Source organism: Aythya ferina (genome assembly GCF_964211825.1).
Source record: "Aythya ferina genome assembly, chromosome: 3".
In the NCBI taxonomy this organism is placed as follows: Eukaryota; Metazoa; Chordata; class Aves; order Anseriformes; family Anatidae; genus Aythya; species Aythya ferina.
The window spans coordinates 78,110,834-78,133,582 of NC_140298.1; the positions used below are offsets into that span (position 1 = coordinate 78,110,834).

The following is a 22,749-nucleotide window of genomic DNA, read 5'->3' on the forward strand; positions in this document are numbered from 1 at the left end:
CAAAGCCAAAACCAGAAAAAAATATAGCCAACCATCATAGAATGAAGTATAGCAGGCTGAAAAATAAATTTTGAGTGAACAAATTTACAATTGACCAAAGCATAGCTGCCATCTGTCCTTCAAATAAATGAGAATGCAGCTGCTCAATGATGTTACATTAGACTAATGTACCAAGGACTACAAGACTAAATGATGGCATCTGAATCATCTGGCATATATGAAATAGACATTGAAATAAATCACTGTCCCAGAGCAAATATCTCTTTAAAAACAAGTGATCCTAGCTGAACATTTATTCTTGATCAGTTCCTCATCTCCCTCTCTGCTCTGTAGTTTTAGTACCTACTGTGTACCCACACACTGATTTTATATACCACGCATATGCTGTGTACATTAAGATAAGGTACATGTTTCTCTAAAGAACAAAGTGATTTAGTGACTTAGTCAAAACCAATATGAAAGGGAATGGGTCACTTTTAGCTCTTTGACAGTTCTGGTTTTATAAGTAGGTCACATCATTAGAATATTAACGTACTACAATGAACTTAATTACATGCAAGAGCAAGATTGTATGGAAAGGGTTTTAACTAGCTTCTGGATCTACACTGTTTTCTATAAACACAAAAACAGATTATTGATTTCCTTTCCTTTTCTTTTGTAAAGGAGCCAAAATCATTTTATCCAAAGCTCTTTTTATTTGGATGTATAGACAGATAATATTTTAAAATGCTTAGTCTTAATGTTTAAGTGAGGGCATCTTGTTGCATGTATGCCAGTGTGGTTGGTGGGTTTTTCTAGCACATTGCTTTCTGAAAAACAAAAAGAGGTAATTTGAGAGAAAGAAGATGTCACAGACGGAACCTGACCTGGACTTCACTTAAAAACACAAACCTTGTGGAGAAGATAAAATCTATGCTTTGAAAGATCTTGCTTTAAAATGTAAAGCTTTCTCCTACATCGATGTCAATGATGAAGAGCTTATTTCACAGAGGGTTCTGTTTTTAATTGTAAGTCACTACATCAAATTCCAGAAGATAAATGAACATGGAACAAATTTGTACTGGCTCTGTCAATAACTAATCTGACATTAGCATTTTAGCTCTTGGACAAAGGCAGCTTTGAGTTCCAGAGAAGATGACAAAAGAGCCTTTTCTTTGTGCTTAATTCAAATGTTAAATATCTGTCCGCTCAAGCACCACGTTATTAATAATAATAATAATTAAAAAAAAAAAAAAGGTTGGTGTTTGCTTCTTTTCCAGAATATGCACACATGCTGCTTTACTGAGACCTTTACAAGCTGCTGTTGGCTAGCCATACACTCCTGAGGCTGTTTTATTATTGTTCACCCTTTCTGCAGAAAACAAAATACAGCAACTTATGCCATGACATTTTGTGACATTTCCAGATATGAACATCTGGGAAGTTTAGTGTGACAGTGACAGCAAAGCTGACAATGATTTTTCCATGCCATGTACAGCCTGGGCATCTGCAGTCATTGCCTTTTCATTTTATTTTCCTCTCCCTCCCTTTCTCCCTCTTTTTCCCACCCAAAAGCTTAATACAACCCTTCTCTATTTTGGCCTTGAAGATAGAATAATATCCCACATCGATTTCAAAGCTATGCATAGAGCATTGTATATCAAGTGTATCACAAAGCAGTTCACAGCAAAAGGAAAGTGCATTCCAGCTAGCAAGAGGAAGCGCAGCTGCACAAGTTGGTCTAATTGCAGACATTGGGTGGATTTGATCATCAGATGTCTACTCTGCATAAAATGGAAGTTAAACAGCTAAACATTAATTACTTCTATTATTGCATTTATATATTGAGATGAAAGAGGAAAAAAACCAACAGCCCACACATCTTGGGTATTAAGCCAAAGGAGGGGAAAAAATAATAAAAAAGAACAACAACAACAATAGAAAGCCAGACAGTTGCTGTATTTGAATTGTAAAATGTCTGATTTATCTGAGGAAAGATTCTCTGGAGGAATATAATGCTTTTAAAAATGCCTTAAACTGCAATTCAAATGCAGGTGTTTAATAAAATAATGTAAAACAAATCAAAGTATGTTGAAACTTTTCCGAAATGTTATCAGTATCATGTCAAATTAGCATGGCATCGATAACCATTGGTATGGGGGACTGTATGGAGTTACAGATAGCAAAGGACAGGGCCATGTGCCAGCTGTATATTCATGTTGAATTTAAGTTCTGCACCTAGCAACCTCTCTAAAAGAGGAATTTTTCATGTTGTGAAATTATGATTTTCTGTGACCTAATGTTGTGAGGCACAAACACTTAGTCAACATGTCGCTATGTCAACTTAATTTTCAACTTAAACTTTTTTGGTCTCTCAGATGTCTAGAGAAATAGTGTTTCGTAAGCAACAGTTTCTCTATTGTTGTGAGAGCCAATACTGAGTGGCATATGGACAAAACAAAAACTGTATAATACGTCTAATGTGTTTTTACATTTGCAGCCACAAGGTCATGTGAAAGCTTCAAAAATTGTAGCAACCAGGACTAAAAATCATATGGCGGCTTTCAAAGATAATTTAAAACACTGATGCCTTGAATAAATACCTCACTATCTTAAAAAAAATTAAAAAAATCAAATGTAAGATTTAATGTCCATCTTAATTTTTATCCTTTGAGAACCTCTATTTCAGCACAGAGAGACAGCTAAAATAGCTTATATGTACTTATTTTTGTTTGGATTTAGCAGGCAAACACTGTTTTGTGTTTGGCTATGTTTATACACAACTCTTATCTTGCACATATTTTCCCTACAATGAATGGCCTTGAAATATTTATATTTGTAGTGCTGATTTAAAAAAAAAAAAAAAAAAAGTTAAGATACAAGAGGAAAGTAATATCTGTTAGGTAAGTATTTTTATAATATCTTCTAGGAAATCTTAAAATCTTCTCTTAGAATTGCTTTCTTGGGAGAATATGGACAGACATATCAAATCCCGTACACTATGCTGTCCCAGAATGGGCAGTATTCCTAGAAACAGTGCCAGCTCTCTGGACAGAAAAATCTCTTCACAGTCTTTATTATCAGAGATCCTCTGAACAAGATTTTCATAAGATTTTATCTTCTTTGAAAAATATTGCAGTTTCCCTGCATTTCGTTTGAAATTCTCTCTAACAAGTTCATTTATTAAAATATTCCCTGGTGGCAAATGGTAAAGTAATGTGGTAGCAGTGTACAAAGGCCATAGCATGCGAATTGGAAGCAGAGTTGGCAGACTGTGCTCACAGAACAGCTCCTTGCTCAGCCAGGAAAGCTGTTACTCCTGAGGAAAAGCTGAGCTGGAGAATGCTTCTGCAACACATTCTGCTGAGGGACTCCCTGACCAAGAGGCAGTAATGACTTTTGAGGTGATTTTTTACCTTATCTTAGAACTATATAATGAATCAGAGGGTATGCTTTTCTAGTCTACCATTAGACAGTGGTCATTTCAGCCTGAGACAATTCTAATAATTTCCTTACCCAGCTGATATTAAAACAAAGATCATAATAATTTTAGCTTGGAGGTGGCCCGATCAATTAGATTCCACAAAGAGTTTCTCTTTTGCCTCTTCCTTCTTCCCATTCTCCTCCCCATCTTTTTCTTTATTTGAAACTCTCATGCATCTTTCTTTAACTTTCCAAGGTTCTTTGTCTTTTTCTCTTTGCCCCTTTTTTATCCTGCTGTAAACCTAAGCAAATTGATAGAGCATAGCCCAAATATAACTGTCAACAGCCTACTGAGAGGTTTGCTTAGAATACAGCAGGCAGCAGACCTGTATTTTCTGCTTCACAGTATGGGGATGCAGCAAATATGACCAGCTGTTCCATGGAGAGTTTTGGCACTGCTAAACCATTTTGCACAATGATGCTCTGGCCTAGCCCCAAACTTTCTCTCTCTTAAGCTCCTTTGTGCAGTATGCTGGAGAGATTTTTTGGCTTGGGAATTCTGCATCCCTCTTCCCCCTAGCCCAGCCCCTACACTACAGTTCGAGCCAACTGTGGAAAAGAAATATTCTTTCTATTGCTTTGTGTTGCTTTTGGTCTGTGCACATCAGTGTCAGCAAATACAAGGTTCTCGGTGTCCGCTTCCCTGGCTGGTGGCTGTTTCACAATGTTGCATCATCTAAAACAACTATTTCGCATGTTCAGCTTGGCTAAGTGACCCATTCACCCTGGTCTTTGCTTCCTCATTAGTGGCAAGAACAGCAAATTTGTTCCTATTCATTTCAGCTCTGATTCTTCCATTCCTAGGCATTTCTCCTGAAGTTTTCACCTTTCTGAACTGACAAGTACTTTACAACATATTTAGAGAAGCTACTGCTCTCTGTGTCTTCTCCCATCTGTCTTCATGGTTGTAATCTCTTCATAGAGGCATTCTTTGTAGTTAAACTCTGAACTAGTTCTCAAATTGTTTCTCATGTTTCTGTGTGAATGTTGCTACACAAACTCAGCTGAACTCCATGTACTGTGCTAACCAAGTTTGTGCATGTACCTTGGTGGAAGTTTAAAAAAAGTTTTTAAAAAAATCCCAGTAAACAATTCTTGCATCTGTTATGGCCCTTGGATGCTAACACAGCAATGTGTGGGCATTATGGTTGACCATATGGTCCATGGGTGACCAGGCTGTAATGCCACAGGCACAGGCACTATCTGAAACCCTTTTAGTTTCTATGTAAGAAGCTGCCATCCTAGCAAGTACCAGTGCAGACAATATACCAGAACCAAATATGAAGTAGGAACCTGAATGCAGTGAGAAACGTCTCAGACATTCTGGTGATTGTGTCACAGTTAATCTGAAATAGAACATGGAAATGTACAGTCAACCAAAATATGAAGTGATGTTTGAAAATATTTTGGCTTCTTGTGCAGCTCAAAGGTTTCACGTAGGCTGTGACCCTTTTGCTATACTTTCAGGATGCTTGTTGTACTAAGTTTAGCTGAAACTAAAAACTTTAGATAGTTTTTTGTATCTTATTGTAAGAGAGACTCCCATAGGTACTTTGAAAGAGTATTTTTGCTTTTTGTTTTGTTTTAGAGAATAAAGAACATACAGAAAAATCCATTGAACTAAAGCTGGGAATTGCATCACACTGCTTTTAAAACTGCATGAATTGCAAAGTATTTATTAAGCTAGCTTTGTTAAGTAGCTTGAATATGAGTTTTGTAAAAACAATTTGGCAAAGTATATGATATAGAAGAGCACAAGAATATTACATAAATCAAATTAAAATAAAATCTACTTTGTGCTTTTTCAGACCATAGGACAAATGACAACTGTTAGGTTTGGTTTGTGTGCTTGTTCTGTCAATCCATCTATTAGGGGTCTTACTGAGACACTGTCTGGGACTGCACACACACTGTTACACTCTGATTTTCCCTCTGACACAACTCTAGCTTTTACCCTGCAGCTCAGTATTATTTTATGCCATGTGTTAATTTCTTGCATGAATGCCTTATTTACCTTCATTTAGAGTATGCTGCAGGTGGAATCAGAACAGTACTTACTGGCAATATTTTTGGTTGCAAAAAAAAATGAAGGACAGCTCAGGGTCTTGCATAGCTCCAGGGTATCACCACTGAGAAAGCAATTTGGAGGTGTGATTTGTCATTAAGGAGGACTGGTTTCTTAAATACTTGTGCTTCATAGGACTAACCACTAGTGTGAAGTTTAGCAGTCTCTTCAAAGCAAGCAGATCTAGCAGTTTCTGGGCCCTATCCAAAAGTAATTCAAGGCAACAGGATTCTTTCTTGGAATTTCAGCGAGTTTTGATCGGGCCCTCATAAATATTTCTTCTTGTTTGAAAGTGTGGGGTAAGGACAGCTGATCTGTTGGTGCTAAAAGTACAAATGTATGTAATTACTGAGTTGGTAAGATGCAATATTTATTGCACATAGTTCTGCTTGTATACAGAAGTTGTATACAATTACTATTATTATTTTTATAACTCAGATATACTAAATTTAGTAGTTGTAGTTATAGTGGATATTCAACAAGGGTAGCTAGATATGAATATAAATTAATGCACTCAGTGCAGCAATCTTTGTAGAAGATCCTTTCAGTACTATACCATATGAAGGGATCTTCTTTTCTTTTCTTTTCTTTTCTTTTCTTTTCTTTTCTTTTCTTTTCTTTTCTTTTCTTTTCTTTTCTTTTCTTTTCTTTTCTTTTCTTTTCTTTTCTTTTCTTTTCTTTTCTTTTCTTTTCTTTTCTTTTCTTTTCTTTTCTTTTCTTTTCTTTTTCTTTTTCTTTTTCTTTTTTAGTATCGTATTGTTTTATTACTTGAGTAGGTTTTGATTTTGAAAAAGGTCTTTTAGACATTTGCTCTGCATATATGAGTTTTCCATCATCTTGTAGTCTTTGCATTAATTTTGGTCGTCCAGCATTTGATCCTGTATTAATACAAACAATGGAGCAAGTATTTTCCAGATAGTCTGGGGTACACATTTCTTCAGTTAGTTTTAATGACTAAATATACAGTTAAATTTCCTAGGCTGTTTGGGCAATGTTACATTTGTTTTTTTTTTATATATTTTTCCTTTTTCTCCTTCATCATTCTCTTCAAAGGCTGATAAGTCTGTTTCTCAGTGTTTAAAAGCATCTTCAGTAATAGAGAGTTATTTTATGTTTGTGTCTAGGTGTGTTAATGTGTTCTTGTAGTACTGAATCATTATTAGAAATACTGTTATCAGATGGGTATCACATGGGTATGAATGCATGTATACATATAGGTTATTCATATACAGGTTAAACCAAGTTTGTGATATTGGAAAAGGAATGTAGGACGTAAAGTGTTTCTGTGTTACCTTCTATGTCATGTGTTTCTCCTTGTTTCTCTTTCTTAGGAGTGCAGAAGCATATTTTGCATTTGCCTTGAGGATGAATGCAGGGGCTGCTTACAACTACAAAAGTAAAACCACAAGGAAATACCTTAAAAGATAAGCATTTACAATAATAATATACTTGAACAGTATAGATCTTGCTGTCATGACACACCAAAGAAGTCAAAAATTTAGCACAATTTATATGAACACTCATGCTTCAGGGCATAAACTGACTTCTAAATTCAGATTTAAGAAGAAACTTTACTTATTGAAAGGTTATTCCGTAATTACCAATTTCATGGTTTCTTGCCCTTTTTCTCTGAAGCATCTGATGCTGGCCACCGTCAAAAAGAGGATATTGTACTAGATGAATTGGTCTGAATCAGTATGGCAATGCTTGTATTTGTTATTGTGAGGAAATGATCATTTCTGTGGGTATCCTACCAATAAGAACACTTCTACCACATAGGCACTAGACTGAGAAACAACCTTTGGTAACACATTTACACAGTGTGATGATTTTAGAATGCACAGCCATTATCCAGTGTTCTGCTCAAGCTAAGGAATTTCAGACAAGAACAGCTTATGACTTCTTCAGGAAAATGAACCTGAATCTTCTCCCAGATTTCATATTTTTCCCACAATGATTTCTATAAATAGACTTTCTAGATAATATGGTAATATAAATAATAAACTGTAATAACTTTTTTTTTTTTTTTTTTTTTTTTTTTTTTTTTTTTTTTACTTTCATTAGTAGTGGCAAAACTAATAGTCCCTTTAAAGTAAGGAGTTATGCATTAGAGAGAAAGAGATATGCATCCATAGCAAACATTTCTGTGACAGGTTACAAAGAGGGCTTTGACATTTGTGTGTGTGTTTTCTTCTTCTGTAACTACTTTCTCCACTAGGTGTCCCAAATACAAGGAATTAGAGACTCGTGTTCTAATCTTAAACATTGACATTTTTCCCTAAGTATTCCTATTTAGACATAGCCAGTGTTCATTCTGCTTTCAGTTAAAGGATTTATGGCATCCCAGCCTAAGTCCTGTTAAAATAAATAAATAAATAAATAAATAAATAAATAAATAAATAAGAAAGGAAAAAAAAAAAAAAACATGTGGGATTAAGTATATTATTATCATTATTAATTATTATTAATTATTATTATTGATTTTTGTCTCACAGGCATGTAAAAAATTACCTTCAGGACATCACTGGGGTCTCTGTAAACAATCAGCTACAGGACTGCTCAGAGTTGAGATAAATAGCTTTGAAGAGTTTTGTTAGAACTGTCTTCCTTAAGATTTAGGAGAAATAAACAGTCAATGCTTGTCATAAAGCAGAATCTGGTACCTTCTCTTCTGGCACTATTTCTTCTGGTACCTTTGCATCAGATGATTCTTGAACTTTCCAAAAATCGGTGAGAAAATTGCTCCAAATTCTCCCTGGAAAAGAAATACATGGAAAAAATAAATTGTTGGACATGCCTCATACTTCTGTACTGTGGAGAAAAAAGCTCCCCATTAATGAATCCTCATAAACCTGTAAAATTAAAGCCTTAAACCTGTAAAAATGTTTGGCAAGCACTTTGATTTATCATTGCAGCTTCAAAGGTAGCAGACAAAATATATGTACTGTGTACCATTTGTGAGGACAGAACAGACTGATGCAACCTCTTGCTGAGAAGGAGCAAAAATGACCAGATCTGCTTGGTCATAAAAGTTATTTTTTGGCAAGCTTGCAGTTTAGAATGTCAAATTACTAGGTCCTTCTGACATGTTATCATTTTCTTAATTATAATAAGTTTACAGATTTTGTTGATGAGGTCACTGCAGGAGCACAGAAAATAATTTAAATCCCTAATTGCTGAGGGACAGTTAGCAGCTAGAGCACCTTTACAAACAGCTCTAGATGCTGCATTTACCACCTTATACTCAATGGAAATTTGTGGGCTAATGAGCCACTCTCTTCTTGGCTCTGGAGTTCTAAGATCCCAGGAGCAGTGTTTCAACAAAGGGTAATCTTCTGTTTGGATGATGGGAATTAGTTCTGCATGAAAAACAGCAGTGTCCTTCACACTTTGGAGGATTCCTTTGCTGCAATTTATTCTTTCAATGTGTATATGGCTGCAGGAAAAAAAAATAATATATATATATATTTATAAAAATATTTATTTAAAAAAAATATATATATGTTTTTTTTTTTTTTTTTTTTCTGATAGCTGGCCCATGTATATGGTAGAACAACATAGAAAAATGTCTTCTTTGAGATGCAATAAGCCCTTGTCTCTACTCAATATGTTATGAAATACTTTATTTCTCATTGATTTTATCAAACAACAATCCTTGTGAAAAGACTGGTTTGAGTTATCATTTTGTCATTGTTATGGATTTTAGTCCCTTTTCCTTGATTTAGAAACTACTTTTTCTCATTTATGGTATTAAGGTACTCAGCAACATGGACTGCAATGTCAGACAATGTTGAGTAAGTTTCCTCATACATGTCTCCAGCTGTTTTATCCTTCCTTAGAATCCATTCTAGCAAGGAGTTAATAAATAAAATAAATATTCTCTGTGTCTTGCAACAAGGGAAGAAGTTCTTCATGAATAAGAAGGAAGAATTTTTATTCACACCCCTTGATTTTCTACCACAACAAAAGACTTGAGAGCCTTCCTTCATTGCTCTGCTAAAATCCAAAAAGGTTTCCAATACTTTGTTACATTCTCAGATGACAGCAGGTACTGGACAACACCTACAGAGCAAATTCTCCTGCTTTTTGTCTTGCAGCCCTCCTAAGTGTGTCTATACTAGATAAGAACATTAGCTGAAAACATCACATTTCATCCAGACACAATTTGGACATATATCTAACATTTCTCTCCTTATTGATTTCTGATACGAAGATACTAGCAAAGTAAAGAAAAAGGAAAAGATATTTTGACTAAGACTGTGATGACCTGTCTGGCTGAGGATATAAAAGCCCTTGTGACAGATAAAATGCCTTTATATAATTTACAGAAGAACAAAATGGCCATGCAAGCTCAGACCAAGACTCCAAGTATTCTTGTATGCTGTCTCCAACACCCTCCCAGCACATATCTTGGGAATAATATAGCTACAGATTAACATCTATAGTTTGTTGTTGTTGTTGTTTTGTTTTGTTTTGTATTTATAGCTAATATATCTAAATAGATTTATTGAACTGATACAGTCTTTCGTAGAACTTCTGAAACTTCTGTCATGCATCCCGGTTTCCTTAACCATGCCTTGAATTCTTTCTTAAAATTGCTGTCAAGATGCGTATAGATCTCACTTGTCTGCATAATTTCAGTAGTTATCATCTGATTGTGGACACCCTAATTTCAGTGTTTAAATGTTCCTGTCTGTTTTTTTTTTTTCTTTTTTTTTTCTTTTTTTTTTTTTTTTAAATTAAACCCTTCCAGGTTTTTCCTCAAACATCTTTTTTGTTCTTTATCAAAAACAAAACCTGTTTTTTTCTAAAGATTACCTAAACAGTGTTCAGAGCTTATAAAGCCGTGATGTTAGGACTAGAATCTCTCAGTACAGGACTGCCTACAGGAAAGCTGGGGAGAGACATCAGAGCATAGTGATAGGACTAGGGGTAATAGTTTTAAGATGAAAGAGATTAAGATTTAGATTAGACATTATAAATAAATCATTTACTCAGAGTGTGGTGAGGCCCTGGCACAGACTGCCCAGAGAAGCTGTGGATGTCTCCTCCCTGGAGGTATTCAAGGCCAGGTTGGATGGGGCTTTGAGCAACCTGGTCTAGTGGGAGGTGTCCCTGCCCATGGCAGGGGGTGCAAATTATATGATCTTTAATGTTCTTTCAACCCAAACTATTCTGTGATTCTGTGTGATATATAGTTCCATTAAACTAGATGCAGACAGGTTTACCTACCACTTTGAGAAGCATCTCCCTCAGTGGCACATTTATTTAAAGATGTATGGACTACTAATTAGGGGAGTCTTCCACAAAATAAACTTGTTTTGTAAGAGTAGTGTTTTGTCATCTGTTTTTAGGGTAGCTTGAAATCCCCACAGTGTTGAGATTAAGTCACTGCTTTTAAGCTATTAAGCAAGTATTAGAAACATACATGTATTAGAATAATAATAATAAAAAAAAAAAAAAAAAAAAATCTACTCATTTGTATGGAGTCAGAAGTCCCTAGGCATTTGTTGTCTATAACTTTCTAATAGTGCATACTATTCTACAGTTTGCTTTGTTTTCTCTGTACAATGAAAACAACAAAGATTGTGTTCTGCAATGTAAAAATACCTAAATGTTGTTTCAGCTCTTTCTCCTAAGAGGTACCACACTTCAACCTCTGTTGGGTACTGCATCATATTGTCTAACTGATATCTAACTGATACTTTCAAGGCTAAGACTACTGCACAAGAGGTACATCATCCCTGGAATGAAGAGCAGACATGTCAAGAAACTGAATTTATTTTATTTTATTTTATTTTATTTTATTTTATTTTATTTTATTTTATTTTATTTTATTTTATTTTATTTTATTTTATTTTATTTTATTTTTTATCTCTCTGAATTCTAGAGCTTTAAGCTCTGGGCATTTTTGTGGTGCTTACTGTCCAAGTTACCTTTGTTATTCTTTTTAATGTGTTTATACTTCATTTACCTTGAGAATTTTTCTAAAGTACCACTCCGCAGGTATGTGACTGTGTCTGGCTAAATCCTGTTTTCAAAAGAACTGGGATAGGAATAGCTTTCTCACCATTAAAAGCAAGGGTTAAATGCCTCCTTTAAGCCTTTTTATCCATGGAGCTAACTTGCCAAGCCATTTTCAGGAGCCAGTGCCACACATGTCCAGATGTCAGTGCTTTGGGGCTGGGTTCACTGAGGCTGCCTTCAGCCTTGTAGCAAAGCAGGATCTGATTTCTTTGCATCCAGAGTTGCCTTAACAGTTTTGCCACTATTATTTGTAACAATTGAAGTATCATAATGACAGTGTGAAACAGCTGTGCCATGTGTCTGCACAGTGTGCCACAAGCAGCAACAGTAACTGCTTGGTTAAAGCAGTCAAGGTACAATAATGGAGGGTATTGTACCCGTTCCAAGATAAGCTACTGGCTACTTGTGCTCAGATTAATGGACAAGGCCCCATGTGTCTCAAGTGTGAAGAGATATCTCTCTGCTTACAGCTCTTTCATATGAGACTGATGATTGACTGGACAAATTTATATAGTTTCCAGTATCTTCTCTCCACCCTCAAACTGTCAAAGAGTAACAAGATTGCAAGAAAGTATTTGATCCAATAGATCAGATCCAATTGATCCTCCTCTTAAAAAAAAAAAAAAAAAAAAAAAAAAAAAAAAATTGCTTAATAAAATATCTTTCTAAAGATGAGATGAGCCTGGTGACTATAGAAGTCATTGTATAAGGAACTCAACTTATATCTCAGTACACTAGCCAGGATTTTTAAGAAATTAAACTGTTCTATTAAATTTCAGCATAAAATACCATGTAATAAACAGAGTAAAAGCTATCACTCATTCTCAACTGATAGGTGATTTACTCTATGCAAAGTAAGTATCACAGTAGAAAAGCAGTCAGACACTTTAACAAAGTAATGAAAAGTTATACCTCCATAAATCATCATGTTACTAGTTCATTTAATCATTTTCCTATCTTGTTCTGATGTATTTCAGAGTTTATATTCACACCAGGAAAGGCAAACCAGAGGGGTTTTTGGAGACTGAAAACTCTTCTAACTGTGGACACAGCTATTTGAGAAGTCCAACCCCTGAGAATAGGAGAGCTTGTTCCAAGGTTTTCATTAGGAGGGATGGACTGTGCAGCTCAGTATCATATTCAGCAGCTGTTGTTCTGGAACTGACCATCCAAGACAAGTGAGATAAAAAACCTGCTTCTACAGGGATGTAAAGACAAGATCGTGTGGAAGAGTCAGAAATGTATCAGCTTTAATATTTCAAAAAGAAGAGGGAAAATGGTCTTTGTGGAGGGCTGGCTGTAACATTGGTGAAAAGCTTTTTTTCAAGCAGTGCAGTTGAATTAAAGGCACGGGTCTGATGTCTTAAGAAATATAAAGGCAGATGTATGTGCATCTCCTCTTTCACAGTTCTCTTGCCTTATATTGCAGCTATCACTTTCAGCAATTGAAAATGCATGTAAGCAATTGTAAATCTGTATGTGACACTCTAGTAAGGAAAGACAAAGCTGTAAAAACCTAGTGCCATAAATGCACTGACTTGCCTCCAGTGTCCCATTTTCAGCAACAAAAGGAAATAAGTCTTAAAACTGTACATAAAGCTCTCCTGCTGTATATTGCTATTATTCCTGATTCATTAAACACTTTCTTGCTATAATCAAACTTGTGGGAAAATGGCCATAGAACAAATGTTGAAAAATAAAAGCACAATTGCTTGTGCATTATTATTGCTATTAATCAGTATTGTGGGGCTTGTGCAGTAGTATGATGTTTCCATAGTATGTCTTAGCTTGTTCATAAGCAGTACTTCATCTATGTAAGGTGTTACAGGCAGGATAGCATTGAGAGAAACTTAAGAAGCAGTGTGGACAGGTACTTCATTCAGCTAAGCCTCAGTTTAGTGCATGTTCAATATTTTCTGGAGCAAAACCCATATTGTGCCAAGAAATGTGTAAATATACTTGCACGATCACCTGGAAAATATCCGTGCTGTAATGGGGCAAATGATGAGAATTTTTGGTAGCCTTAGTAACAACACTATTCTGGGCCAAAACCACCAGGATTGCCAGGACTCAGTGATACTAAGCCTAGGAGCACCTAAGCTAGTTACATTTGAAGTCCTGAAGCAGCAAAATAATAGAGATCCTCCTAGCCAGGGAGCCAGCTGATTTCTGTCATCTTGGCTCAAATTGTCATGAACAGCTAGGAGCTAAGTACTTATGTCCTACCTAGCTTGGAAAGTGGCACTTTGGAAATTGAAGACTGTAAATAGCTAAAATTGTGGAAACAACTCCAGTAAGTGATACTGTTGGGTAAGCATTGAATCCAAGGGTGCTAGGGCTTTCCATACACCTCAGAGAGAGACATGGCCAAATGGTATTTATCAGGGTCAAGAACCAGAAGCAATGCAGGATTAGTCAGGAACATTATTTATTATTTATTTATTTATCTATTTTCTCTCTTTTCCTTCCCCAGAAGTTATTTGTGCAATAGGTGCTCTAACATCAGGAGATAAAGGGTCCAGAGAGAGGCATCATTCTTTGAGTCAGTAAATATAAATCGAAATAAATATAAATTGAAACCTTATGTCTCTTCACTTTGTCTGTGTTGCAGGAAGGGCATCTGATTACTACAGGTGAAAAAAGTGAGAAATTAGAAAGCTTTACTTTTGTACTTTTTTACTTTTACTTTTGTACTTTTATTTAGTATTAATTTTCCTTGATTGGTTCTTCTGTGTCTCCACTTCATATTAGCCTAGTCAATGGGTGATAGAGGGTGAAGGTGTTAATTGTTCAGTGCCAGCAGAGGTTGTAACAGACTTATTATGTTCTTTCTGTGGGGTAGGTATGCTGCTTGTGTGGAGGGTTGTTGCTCTAGGGTATTTTGTGCTGCTGTTAGTTTTGCTGTTTTGATCCTTTCCTGATAGATTCTAGAAAAGCTAGTTTGTTCTGCTGAGCTTGGGGGGGGGGGGGGGCGGGAAGTTATGGGGAGGTATTAAAGTAATGTTGATGCTTTGGCAATTTACTTTCATCCTTATGGAAAGTAACCTTCAACCAATCTGAATGAAAACAAGACTTAAAGGCTGTACCGTACATCTGGATGGACGTGACTAGAAGCTCCAGCAAGATCTGGCTAGTGAGTTTTTGTGTGAGAATGACAAGGGTGAAATTCTGTACCTATGGATGGCTAGTTCTCAAAGGGTGATAATGTTATTTCATATTAAGGGATGTTTCAGTTGCAGAAGACTTTTTAAAAAAAAAAAAAAAAAAGTTGCAGGGCTTATTCACCATTGGTAAGGGTGAGTGGTTTGCATAGGTGGGTGGATTAAATTAAATTCCATTATGAGTTATTCTTCTATCCTCCTTCTGCAGCTTTCTCTTATCTTGGGTTTGTTACTCAGACTGTGTGGGAAGATAGCTGGATGAAGATTGTTTTTGTTGTTGTCTATTTTCCTATCTGGCTGTGGGAGGTTTACCAGTGTATGTATATTAGAAGGTTGGCGAATGGAATCCAAGCAAAATTTGTTGAATTTTGAGGTATGTAGAGGATTAAGGACTTCAGTAGGTGTTATTTTCCTGTATCATCTCTTTTATAATCTTGTAAGGCTGATTTGCTGTAGGGAAATTGTATTAAAATGCTGTCTGGCTGGGTGTGGAGAGAGGGGAAAAAAAACAACAACAACAACAACAACAAAAAAAAAACAAGAACACACACACACACAAAAACAAAGCAAAAAAAAAAAAAAAAAAAAAAACAGGATGGGAGTACAGATCTTGAATAACTTCTACTGAGCTTTTGCTTGATGGAAGTTGCTCTTTCATTACTTCTCATTGACAAAGACTGAAGTTGGGTGGTACTCTCTTGAGGCATAGAGACTTAGTAACCCTTAGCCTTCCTTGTATTGGGAAATCATGAACTAGGTAGTAGTCCTCAGAGTTTCAATTGCAAGAAATCTGGTCCTCAGTGTTGTGACATGAAATATTTATATTGTTATTCATCACTTACTGGAATAGAGATTTTAGTATTAAAATCAGAACAAAGTAACAAAGTATTTCTTCGTCCATCTTTCCCTGACTTCATTTATGTCAATAACCAGTATTAAAGATCCGTTTCTCTTGAAACAATGTTCATATATGCTTCTGTTTCTCTCTATATGTCTGTATGATATAAGCTTTGTTGCTTATGTAGGTTTGAAACTTGCCTCTCTGAAGTCAAGGTGGGAATTTTCCCTTATTAGTAGAATGAAAATTTTGTCATATTGTATGATGTCTAAATGTCTTTTACATGGGGGTTTCTAGGTGTGATTTTTCAATGTACACCTGGCCCATTTTGAAGGATATGCCTGCTTTCAAATCATAAGTTGCATATTTTAAATAGTACCGTATTGGCAAACTAAGTAGTTGGCTTGTTTTCACAAGCAGTATGACTATGATGGTCACAGTTTACCCTTTGTGAGGAGTCAGACTAGGCTTTGGATGAGCATAGACCAGACATGTTTAGTGAGCCATGTGATTTCTGCGTATAGAGAAAAGATTTCATATGTTTTAACATCCGCTAGTTTTGACATGCTTTAACAATATGGTATGTCTTATTGCTGCTTTTAGTATAAGGCCTTTCTTGATTTCTATGTGAATTTGTGAATATCCTTTTTTTTTTTTTTTTTTTTTTTTTTTTTTTTTTTTTTTCCTGAAAGTGGTCTGAGGAAGGGCATAAGATCTTACTTTCATTAGAAGCAATTTTGTTCTGGTTTATTAGTTGGTTATATCTTCAAGGCTGAGTGAATCATGGATCAGGTTTAAGTGGCAGGGAAGAGGAGAAACACATATAGTTGGACCTAAGATTTCACTTGGGAGCAAGAAGAGATCAATATAGAACTCCAGCTAGGGAATTCTAGTCTGTGAAAGATGTGATCATGATGTCAGTTATTTGATGTAAGGTGATAAGATTTTTCATTTTTAAGAAATTGCCATAGGCTACCGTAATAAAAGCTCTCCTTTTAATAAGGAATCACTGGACAAAATTCCTTGTCCGGTATTCTGCAGTAGGTAACTCTAGTTAATCATACTTAAATCCTGCAAAGCCAAAGACATTTTCTTCCTTGGGTTCAAGCTAGTAAAAATATCCTTGCTGAGGATTTAGCCAAGTGAGCACTTGCATACAGATTTATTGAAGCTATGATAGCTTTTACATTGAGCAGAGAAATGGGAGCACTTTATTTTGCATTATTGAATTCAACAGACCTAATAGCTGCATAGCTGGTGGTCCAGATGATGATTTAAAGTCTTCAGATGGAAAACTAGATAAGTAAAGATTTCCGAGTTTATGACAAAACTAGAAATGTGTGGAGTGGGTGGTTGAATAAATGCTTCCAGTCAGTTTTCAAAACAATAGACTTCTCTTTCTCTGGAAGTAAAGAAAAAATTATAGAAAACTCTTGATCCTGTATCTATAATCCCAGTGTTGATGTTCTATATCAAGGAAACTGGGTAAATTTGTCACTAAATCAGCACTAAAGACAGTACATCACTAAAGACTATGATGAGCTTTCTGAAGTGCAAGATAGCATTAGAAAAAAGAGCTGTCAGCCACTGCAGAGAATCTGTGGAATCATGGAAATATGGGCAAGAATGATTGGAGAGATGGTCTTCGTTAAGAGCTTTGCTTTTTCAATCTTGCTTAGACCACATTCAAAACTTGTCTGTTTTGCAGAGCTGTTTTAATTTCACAGCTGTGTGTTAAAAGGTAGAGTTCCATGCTTCGGGAGTTTGTTTATGCTAGGACACAAAATTAAAATATTAAGTCTTCAATATAAGGTGGCTTATTTGCTCGTCACTCACTCTAGTTGATATTAGCTTACTTATGTTAGTGTAAGTTTGTTTCTGATGTTTACTTGTAAGGTTGGAAGAGATGACTGCTTTTTTTTTTTTTTTTTTTTTTTTTTTCTTGTGCTCTATGGATAATTGGAATGTTGCCCTTTTTTTGAGAATGTTCTAGTTACAGCTGTATAACATTTTGCATGGTTCTGGAGTCAATGTTCAATTTAAAAGATATATTACACATAAGAAGCATTTAAGATTAGAAGTCTGTATTTTGGGGAAATAAATGACTAGAACTGTTTAAAGCTGCAGCAGTATTTACAATATAAAATCTATTTTTCTTTTCGCTAGTAGAGACCAAGGTTTTGGAAGGCTTTGTAACAATGTATGTTCTGAGATAAAACTATATTTTTGTATCTAAATTCCCAGAGTGGGAGATGCCTGACTCTCCAAATTAATACTTTATTCTTCCTATTTCTTACAGTTCTAGCTAAAATGCCTGGAAAGTGAGGATGACTAACAGAGTTACACTTCTTTGTGTGTGTATAGTCTTTAATCAGCCTTAGGTTACGTACACTTTACAGTATTATTCAGCCTGTAATCATATACTTTAGTGTTTATAATCTTACAATAATGAAAGATTAGATGTAACTGAGAATCATTCATCTTAGTGGTGACTCCATTTAAATGAAAGGAAAAGCATCTACTCATCAGTATTGGTCTAAGCTTGATAGCAATGCAGTTACTTTCTCTAATGCTATGCATGTTGTGGCTTTGTTTTCCACCTGATTGCTTGGTTTTGCTCTTTACTCCAGTATAGTGCTCTTTATACTTTTATTAAATGATTACAGTTGTAATAAGAATTTTACCTGTTTTCCTCTATTTTTGTACCCTTTGCTTTCTCAGTAAGAACAGATGAGTTTAAGTAGTTTTGGTGTTTTGGTGAGGGATGGAGTGATGTGTTTTCTAGTCTCTAAAGTGAGAAAACCCTTGTGCTTCCGAAGGCTGATCACAGGTGCCAGAAATACTACAAAACTAATACTCAGATGATGTTAGGAACCCAAGTCCCAGTTAATGTATTAGCTACTTAACCTACATTTTCAAGAAGGGTTTATGTGTCTTGGTGCATGTTTTTTCTCCTGTCTCAAACACTGTATCTGATGGAATGGGAGAGCAAAGCATCCCCCTTGAGACGAATGGAAAAATTGGCAGAAGGGAGTCTCTCATATAAATATGGTGAATCAGAGGCCATCCTTCAATAGATGGACATACCATTAGAGAGATGTCAGTAGGAGGAGAGAGCAAGGAAATGGTGCCATGTGCTCTAATACTTGATGTGAATTACACCTGCTTGAAATCTCTGTATCACATTGCTCAAACTCCCCCTTCCAGTAAATAACAGAAAGTGAGGGACAAAAGAAAACTGGACCTCAGGATGAACATGTAGATTGGCTTAGATGGGTTCATTCCAATGAATGAAAGTGCAAAGTGAAACAGAAAATGAAGCTTGTGAAGATAATCAGCATAAAAAGTTCTGTCCTGTCTCTGAAGTTCCCACCTTGTGTATCACTTCAGAACAGGTAGTCAAGACAAGTAGGAAACATCAATATTTGTATGAATATGATTTTGGGGAACTAGAATTATTTCCAGCTGTATTATTTAAACTTGTTCAGGATTTCTTATTTACCAAACAATGAATTTTGTGCTTTTTTGCCTTGGAGGGATGCTTGAGGAAGAATACATGAATCAGATCTCTTGCAATCCATTATACTGCTTATAATCAGGACAGAGGTGACTTACTAGAGGAGCTTAGATTATATTTTGTAAAAATCCAGAGGTCTGGCTCATTCATCATCATCTTAGACTCTGATTATGTAAACATTGTGCCAATGTGTGTGCTCATTATAAGGGGAGCCAAAAGGCTGAGGAGGTTTAAAGTACCACAGGAAGGATATGTATAATAGTGCCACAAAAACAGCCAGAATCTTGACCCTGACTTGAATCATGTGGTCTTGAATTTTTTTTGACAATGCAGTTCAAAACCTTGCAGCTGCTAGGAATGTGATCTTCAGTATAAATGAACAAAACCCCACTCTGCATTTGGATGCTAATTGTCAGATGGATGTTGGTAATTATCTAAAGGTTTTCTGGGTTTTAGTAAATTATTTGAATAAAATCCAGAATAACTGACTATCTCCTACTCCTGTCAACCTTGACCTAGATGATAGTACTACCACGGAGACAAAAGGAAATTCAGTAGCATGACAGTAACAGAAGACAATAAAAGGTTGGCTGTATCTTGTCTTGATCCAGCCAAGCTTATTGTATGAATTCCAGTCTGTGAAGGTTGCTCTTATCACGAACTGATCTCTTATATATTTAAATGCTCTGCAGGATGTTTAGAAATTTTTGTCCTGGTTCCTACTTGGCAATTAGAAATACAAAGCTCCCTTTGTCTTTCGCTTGTGTTATACTGTAGTCAGGCCATTGCCTGGTTATGCAACAATTCTGTTGCTGTTTGGAGGAAGTCATTGCTAATGGTGAGTACCAACTATAGGAGATAGAACATTCAATTTTTTCCCCACAATTCTTTACAAGTTTCCTCAGCAGCCCTAGCATACATTTTAATTCGCTGCATATTAGCTTCTTTGCTGGTTGAGAAAGAGAGTATTGTCTTTCTTCAACAACAGAACTGTTTGCCAGCCCTTTGCTGTCAACAGGAGAATTGAGCTTTTGCAAAATTTGAAGTTGAGCAGATGGACAGCACAAAGATCAGAATGACACAAAGGGAACCTTTAGTTTGTAGAGCACAGTTTGGGTCTGTCTCTGGATTATCAGCCTACAAACAAGGCTGATACAGAGAAGAGAGTACAGGACTGTGAATGAAAATCCTCATAAGTGACAGCACAGAATGCGGGTTAAAAATTTTAAACCTCCCTGGTTCTTCACCCCAGGTAAAGAATGTGAAAACTGGAGATTGATATACAAGAAGCCTTGCTGTCCTTTCTTACTCAGTACATGCTTTACAGTTAGCTAACACACAAGCTTTTTGAATTGTTTCCACCAAAGATATTGAGGTACATCACTGTGACCCTGCAAAAGACATAAGGTTCCTTTCTGGTCCAGTTGTACTTAGGATTTTTGAACCTCTGAGCAGAAAGTGCTTAATGTACTAGCAATCTGCCTCAGACTTCATACAGTGACCCTGCAAAAGTGATTAATGCAAGAGGATAGTCTTTCCTCTCCAGAACTAGGAATAGAAAAGAAATTGAAGCCATAGAAAAAGGAAGGATAAGAAAAAGGAGGGGGTAGGGGAAGGAGGAAAGAAACACACTAAGGCTTAAGAACTCATCTGCTCATCTCCCTCCTCGAAGGCTTCTTCCTTTGTTGGAGGCTGAGAGGCATTGGCACTTGACCCGCAGGGTTTTAAAGAAGAAACTCAGGACAGATTGTTCCCAAAGGATTTCTTTGATTCTGTAGTCAAATAGTCATAAAAATTTCTGAGCTGTAGCTGGCAAAGGGAAAAAGTAAGCTGAAAAAGGAGAAATACTAATAGTAAAAAAGAGTCTGATTCTTTCCCCTGAGGACAAGACTTGAAGATAAATTCCAAGGTTCTTGAAGGAGAACACTGAAATATCAACAGTTCTGAGGGTGATGGTGGTGGGGAGTATAGGATGGTGGAGGAGAAGAGACACCCCCAACCATCCACTGATTTTACTCAGAGCAATGCTCTTCTTGTGTTATTTATTAAACAGTAAATAAATAAATAAGGGCTTAACTGTCATTGTGTTAGATCTTTTCCTTGCAGTAACATTCGATATTCTTCTGGAATTAAGACATTAGCAGCAGCCTTGGTAGTGGAGTATTAATCTTATCCTCAGTGGTGCACTTCAACTAAGGCTCATTGGAAAATATCACTTAAAAGGAAAACAAATAGTATAACAATACAAAAATATCTAGAAAGTGATCTCTTCTTTCTTTCAACCCAGTCATGCAATAAACAGTTACAGACATGCCAGGAAGATATTAATGTCAAGGGGACAGAGACTAGGAAATTCAAGCAGCCATTTTGCTTTTTTCTTTCTATTTAATGGAGAGGCTTTGTAGAAGAAGAAACTAAGCTTTAAGTTAACGTGGAATATTCTTTGCACTTAGCAAAAGGAAAACAGGCCTGATGTGGGATGTGGTAGCCTATAATAAATTACTGAGTTTCCATATAACTTGGAAGACATGGAAGGGAAACTTCTATCACAGAAATGATTACCATCAGTGGGGCCAGTGTTTTACCTCATGTCTTTCAAAAACTTCTGTGTTGCTAGAAAATCTGACTTTTGTTGAGAGGAAATCTTAAGGCTAAGAAAACACTAAAAATAAATTTCAGGAAGCTTTCTGGGGTACAGCTGCTATTCTGGTCTCAGTCCCAGTGTGGATCTTAATGGAGTATTGGCATCTTGCAGTGTTCAAGAGCTCGTTTAGTATGGATGTGCTAGTGCAGGCAGACACACTGTGGCAACTGTAATCAACTGACTTATCTTTTGAATGTAGCAGCTATGGAAATAATTCTGACAAATATTGACATGTTGAATTGTGACAGAAGGCTGGAAGAAATAAATTTTCTTCCGTAGACCCTCAACATGGGTCAAAAAATGAGGTTGGAGAGAAAAGAGAAATGGTAAGCTTGATGAGAAGAGGACTAAAGTGGCACAGTGTTTTGGAGACTGTTACCAAACTGATGTGTATATACACAGCTGGTATTTATCTGGTATATGGGCCAAACTGTGAATACAACTCACTTTTCCCCATCGTTCTCTGATCACTTCATCAGTGTGTTTTTTAGGGGCACTGACACTTCTTCATTTTCACAGGAATCTACCCTTGCATCTGCTAATCTTGACAGTATGCACTGTTCAAAGACTCAAATTGAGATATTCTCCCTGCTGTCTAGACGCATGGTGTATTTAGCCACTAAAGCAAGATGGTATGGATTTTGCATCACCAGTTCCTGGACAGTGGCTGTAGCTCAGCAGAACATACTTTATAAAGCTGAATTATGCTGGTCTTGCCTGTTTTCATTCCTCATTTTCAGGAACATTGCACACAATGTTTTCCTGTTTCTTGGAATACTCAGACATCTTTATCACTTGAAATGATTTGAAATTGGACTGCTTTGCTTTTTATTAAACACATTTGTTAATGTAACAAAATACTTTGGATTTTTTTTTTTTTTGGGGGGGGGGGGGGAGAGGCGGAGGGAAAGTCAAAACACAATGTTAAAGTGTTAAAGTTTGGCCTAATGATAAAGTCTTCCTCTTAGTGGCTACAGTGTAATAGATAGTTTAGGAATCCAAGTTATTCACCCTACAATGTTACTTAAAGCTGTC

The 22,749-nt window shown here is 36.1% G+C and overlaps 1 protein-coding gene across 3 annotated transcripts in view; it reads left to right on the forward strand.

The window, feature by feature from the left end:
• NKAIN2 (sodium/potassium transporting ATPase interacting 2) overlaps positions 1-22,749 on the forward strand; it is a gene marked incomplete at its 3' end in the record, with an annotated part of 590,593 nt that overhangs the window by 63,488 nt on the left and 504,356 nt on the right. The window lies entirely within an intron of this gene.